The sequence below is a fragment of the Pituophis catenifer genome, unplaced genomic scaffold (genome assembly GCF_029215685.1).
Source record: "Pituophis catenifer annectens isolate HBS135680 unplaced genomic scaffold, rPitCat1.0.hap2 SCAF_5, whole genome shotgun sequence".
Classification (NCBI taxonomy): domain Eukaryota; kingdom Metazoa; phylum Chordata; class Lepidosauria; order Squamata; family Colubridae; genus Pituophis; species Pituophis catenifer.
Window position 1 is genome coordinate 39,952,818 of NW_027256885.1, and position 6,588 is coordinate 39,959,405.

Here is a 6,588-nt window from a genome sequence, read left to right on the forward strand (position 1 = left end):
ATTTTAAAATAGAAAAATATTTAACTGTGCCTTTGTTTCCTGTCATAAGGAGATTTTTTTACCAAATTGAGATTAGACCAACTTCAAACAAACATGCTTTGGGGTAGGTATAAGGGTATCCCTGCAAGTGAAAGAGTCTGTTTATGTGGGAAGGGGGAAGTTGAAACAATGCCCCATGTAATTTTTGACTGCCCCCCTGTACTCAGATTTGAGGGAACAGCAGCTGGGCAGGATCTTTTATGCCAGCACCCCTAAGTCTAAAGAGCGCTTCTTGCAACATTGTTTGTTGGGTTCTAACTTGCAGCTGGTGAAATGGATTGCCAAATTTGCTGTAAAATTGATGGAAAAAAGGACAAAGTTGGTGCAGCAGAATGTGGTAGATTGCAGGAAAGAGCATTTGATTTAATAATGTAATTCTAATAGTAGTTTTAAGACTGATTGGGTAGATGCAGGGGTGACATTGTAATATAATTTTAATCATATTTAATTTGTATCTCAAATTATTGAATTCTATTCTGATTTCATTCTAGATCGTATTTTACTCTAATTTTAACACATTTTAAATCGTGTTTTATTCCTATTCCAATTTCATTTTAAATTGTTTCTACCAAACTTTTGTAATAATTGTTTCTGGAGCTCTGCACTTTGATATGGCCCAAGGGCTAATCAATAAATAAAGATTAAGATAATAATAAGACTCCAGACATGGTATCACTCTTGTCCTGTAGCTCTATAGACTGAGTCTAAACTGAAGACACGCTCTCTGCTGACACCTCTCCAGTTTCAACATTGTTACAGTGATGTCTCATGACGTAGTACCTGCAACGACACCCCAAGTATACCCCAGACCAGGCCTGGGGGTGGGGCTGGAGTCTCTTGTCACTGACAGAAAATGGGCGTCTCAGGTAGGACCAATGCCCCTTTTCCTGTATGGTGTCTCGAGACTCCAGGCATGGGACATACCAAAGCTGGCTGTCCTCATGGGAGGGTACCTGTCTGGTCCTGCTCACCGGTTGTTCCCAGTACTCACTGAAGAACTCTCCTGCCAAAGGCTGCCTCGGCCGAGGCGTACGAATCCAATCGGTAGTTACGAATGAAAGGTGACAGCGAAGACCAGGTCACCGCACAACAAATTTCCTCCACCAAAGCCTGTGTTGCCCAGGCTGCCATCGTGGCAGCACTCCTGGTAGAATGTGCTATGAGCACCCTGGGTCTCAGAAGGGTCTGCAAGTCATATGCTTTGGCAATGGTCGCCCGAAACCACCTGACAACTGTCAATGCCATAACTTTCCTCCCCATTGTAGCTGCTTGGAATGATAGAAAAAACGCCTCAGACTTCCTGAAGGTCTGTGTCCGTTTTATATATATATATCCATAAGGCCCTCCTCACATCTAGCATGTGCCATTCCCTTTCTCTGGAGAGAGATGGATTGGGACAAAAATCTGACAAAATCAACTCTTGCGCTCTATGAAATAGAGAGTTGATTTTGGGCATAAAAGCTGGGTCCAGTCTCAAGACTACTCTATCAGTGTGGAAGATGCATAAATCCTCTCTTACAGAAAGAGTGGCCAACTCCGATATCCTCCTGGCCGATGTTATGGCCACTAAAAACACCACCTTGTAAGTGAGAAACTTAAGGTGGGTAGTTCTTAGGGGTTCAAAGGGCACCCTGATGAGGGCCTGCAGTACCTTGGTGAGATCACAGGTGGGATATCTATGAACCACCGGTGGCCTTAAATTGGTGGCTTCTTTAAGGAATCTCCGCACCTCTGGGTGGTGCGCTATGGATTCTAGAGTCCCACAGGATAAAATCAATGCCAAGGCCGCTACCTGCCTCCAAAGAGTAGTCAGAGCTAACCCCTTATCCAGGCCGTCCTGAAGGAAGTCAAGCAATTGAGGAACTGATATTGTGGTGGGCTCCAAGTTACGTCTGGTACACCACCTACAAAAAATACCCCACGTAGCGTTGTAGATCCTCGTAGTGAATGGTCGTCTGGCAGCCTGGATGGTCTGTATTATGCCAGAGGAGAAATTTCGCTCCGTCAGAAGTCTCCACTCAAGTGCCACGTGGTCAAGTGGAGCCACTGTGGGTCTGGATGGCATATGGGCCCCTGGCTGAGGGAGACTCTGTCCAGAGGAATCCTCCACGGCCTGGCAATTGACAGGCTGACCAGATCCGCGAATCACAGATGTCTGGGCCAGTGTGATGATATTTATTTATTTATTTATTTATTTATTTATTTATTTATTTATTTATTTATTCGATTTATATGCCGCCCTTCTCCAGAGACTCAGGGCGGCTTACAATGTGTTAAGCAATAGCCTTCATACTTTTGTATATACCTGCTTAGTAGGGCTTTCGGCCCCCCCAAGCGGTGTTCTTTTTTATACAAAGTCAGCTTATTGCCCCCACAATCCGGGTCCTCATTTTACCTACCTCAAAAGGATGGAAGGCTGAGTCAACCTTGAGCCTGGTGAGATTTGAACTTGCAGTAATTGCAGGCAGCTGGTGTTACTTAACAGCACTTTAGTTTGCTGCGCCACCAAGGTGGCACCACCAAGGTGATATCAGTATCACCTCCGCCCTCTCGGCTAACATCATCCTGATCACCTGAGGAATCAAGGCCAAGGGAGGGAAGGCATAAAGGAGCCCTCGAGGCCATGGGCAATGAAGGGCATCGACACCCTCCGCCCCTTGCGCTGGAAACCTTGAGAAGAAGCAGGGTAGCTGGCTGTTAGCCAGGGAAGCAAAAAGATCTAATATTGTTGTGGCCCGTATTGTATACGGACTGGTATTGCTCTGAGGAAGGCTCCTAGCGCCAAGAGTTTGGTGAACACTCTGGGTGCTGATGCCAGTCCAAACAGTAAAGCCCTGTACTGTAGGTGTCTGCCGTTGTAACAGAACCTCAGGTACTTTCTGTCTAGAGGCGAAATCGGGACATGAAGATACACCTCTGTGAGGTCGATGGAAGTCAAGAAATCTCCTTCCCTTACATTCTCCAAAATCGATTGTAGAGAATGCATTTTGAACCTCTGGTACTGTAAGTATTTGTTGAGTCCCTTGAGATTGAGAATAGGTCTCAACCCACCTGGGGCTTTCTGAATCACAAACAGCATGGAATAATAACCCTGTCCCTCCTGATCTACTGGGACCACTTCCACCACCTGAATATCCAGTAGATGCTGAATGGCAGTCTCCATGCTTTCTAGAGACGGGACAACGGATGAAAAACCGGGGGGGGGGGGGCGGAGATAAATTCTAGGGAAAGACCTGATCTTATGGTCTCCCTTACCCAAGCGCCCATAGTTGTTTCCTCCCATTGGTGAGCAAAAAGCCCTAACTGGCCACCAATGGGAGCCGTGGCCCTGGAATTATCGAAAGCGATGAAAGGGGCGGTGTCCCCCCCAGAAAGGGTCGCCTGTTCTGGGGCTGCGTCTTGGTCTTATCCACAAACCCTTGCCCTGCCTGGGTGTACTGTCTGGGTGCATAACCCTTCTGTCGCTGAAAACCTGACCCTGCATACAGACAAAAATAAGGCTTACGGAAGGGAGGCGAGGATTGGCGATCAAACCTCTCACAGATCGATGGCAATACTCTCCTTGTCTCTAGATTCCACCAACACTGGATCCAGAGACGCACCAAATAGCTTGCCCCCTTTAAAGGGCACTGAAGCCAACTTCCACCTCCTCTTAGTGTCTGCCTGCCAGTGTTTTAGCCATAGGAGACGCCTTGCTGTGATAAACGAAGCAATGGCCCGAGCCCAAAATTTCGCCAAATTCAACGTAGCATCTGCCGTGAATTCCGCTGCAGCTACAACCTTGTTGTAATCCTGGTGAGTCCGCAGATCACTGGGTGGCACTCTTTCCTGCATCTACTTTAGCCAAAGCAATGACACTCTGGTAAAAAAAGAAGCGGTTGTGGCAGTCTTGACCGCCCAGGCAGCCGCTTGGTGGGCCTTGCGAAGCGCAAGCTCCACCTTCTTCTTTTTTTTTTTTTTTAATTGAAAAAGTTTTCAAATACAAATTTTCCCCCCTTTTTTCTTCCCCCCCTCCTCCCTAACCCCCACCACCACCCATCCCCCCCTGTGACTTCTTCACAACAAAAACCTAGTTCATAACAGATTACATAATATTTTACCATCTCCTTACTCCCTCCTCTATATACTGACCCCTACTTACTAAAAATATTATTAATATTGTTACTTTCCCCTTTTACCATACATTTCAAAAAAAAGCAGTCTACTATAACATTGTATGATAACTTCTAATTTAGCATAATATTATTATAACTAGCAATAATCTGCCCTTTTTCTCCTCCCCCAAACTTATATCTATATATTATTACAACATTTCAAAACAACCTTCCACTTTAAGACTATATAATAAGTCCTACTTTAACATTTATTCTTTGTGTATATTAATATAACATTTCAAAGCAGCCTTCCCCATAAATCCTAATTTAACATTTATTCAATTCTATCCATTTCCTCCACTCCCCTAAATATATCACTTAAACATCCCTTTTCTTAAACTAATCAATCAGTAAACTAACATGTTTCCACCCACTTTCCTACAAAATTGCCATGCACAACAATTCTTAATATCTTTAATCCACTACCCACTCTGCTATATATATATATGTATATATTCCGTTATTAAAAAAAAAAAAAGACAATGACTTTAAGTTTATAATCCATATAATATCTTCTTTGATGTCTTTCCACTGGATTGTTGAGTCCCTCATCCATAATTGGGTAACATAGCATCCTGGTGCAACAGTTTGTTCAAAATCTTCAGTCATCATCTGCCCCCATCAGTAATGAATATCCTCATATATATATAAAAGTAAAAACAACCACCCGAGTGACATTATAATTATATTCCATATAGTTGTAATTGTGGCTTTCATCAGGATTATAAATTCCCATCATCCTAATGGGTAACAACCAGATCTTCTGCATGCCCCAGCGTAGCTCTCTTGCCTTGTAGCTCAGGATAATTATAATATATTTATCAATACAAGAAAGAAATCCAAAGTAGATAATTCAAATCAACAGTTTAAGGCTCTTTTCACATCCCAAAATTATGGCATTGCAGAGGTCTGTCACTGTCCTCAGAATGATATTAACCAATACTTCGCCTCCACTATCTTTTTACATATTCATTCATTTTTTTTTTTTTAAATCACTGGCTTCACTGTTGCTTGGTTTAGAAATTTCTGTTTTTGTGAGACCTATTTCTTTTTTTCTTTTCTCTTTGTGGGTTTAATTTCCGTCCTGTTTTCCTTTCTACAAGTTGTATATCAACTGATCGGTTTTCATTCTGCTTTATAAGTTGATCTTGTTGGTTTTGTTTTTTTATCTCATATTTCTTTTTTGCCAATTGTATGTCAGCTAATTGATTTCCATACTTGTCTTTGACTTGGTGAATCATCACGTTGAAGTCAGATGCCGCTTCTCTCATATTTGTAAATAATCCAGCTGGGGTATCTAGAGAATCCAAAGGCAATTTGTCTACCGCAACCTCTGTAATTCGATGTTTTTCCTTTATTTCCAACTCCTTCTGCTTATCCTGTATTGTGCCTAAAGATGTTAAGTTCATTTTCAAAATTTTTTGATAAAATTCTTCCGCTTTTTCAACAGTATCTAGTTGGTATCTTTCTCCTTGATATCTCAATATTATACCAACTGGGGCATCCCACCTAAATGAAATATTTCTGTTTTTTAACTCAGTCACCAGAAAACCAAATTTCTTCCTTTCCGTTAACATCTTGGGGGGGAGCTCTTTGTAGATCCATATCTTTCTTCCATACAATTGCAAAGTAGAATTGAAGGAATTTTGCACAATATTATTCCTAATTTCTTTATCTGTAAAATAAATCACCACATCTCTAGGCAATTGCCTTTGCTTTGCAATCCAGGAGTTTATTCTGTAAACTCTGTCAATCCTACAAAACACTTCCTCAGGTTGAACCTTTAAAATCCCAGCCAGAATATCAGAAGATATTTTCCTTAAATCATCTCTGTTATTTTCCTGCAAACCTCTCAATCTGATCGCATATTCTGTAAAATTGTATTGCAACATTAGAACCTCTCTTTCAATCCGTTGTTGTAAATTTTCTGCATTACAAGTCTTTTGTTCAACCTCCATTTTAGGTTTTTCTTCTGAGCTATTGTCTTGAATGTTTGTCAAATCATTTTCAATTTTTTGAATTTTATTGTCCAAATTGTCCTCAATTTCTTCCACTTTAGACTCTAATAAGTTAGTGTTTTCATCCAACTTAATCATAAATTCTGCAAAGCCATTAGCCATTTTTATAATCTTTCGATCCAGAATATCAAACTTTAATTGCACTAATTCTTTAATTTCCTGCTTAAATTTTTCAAAGTTCTGATTCACAATCTCATCCCTTCTTACAATCTCCTCCAAAAGAAATTCAATTATATTAAAATCAGTTTTCTGAGACTGGAGCTTTAAAACTTGTTCACGTAATTTATTAATGGGGGAATCCCCCCCCATTGCTTGTTTGTCCGGCTTTAATGCCATATTTCAACACAGACAAACTATTTAAAAAAAAAAGAAAAGAG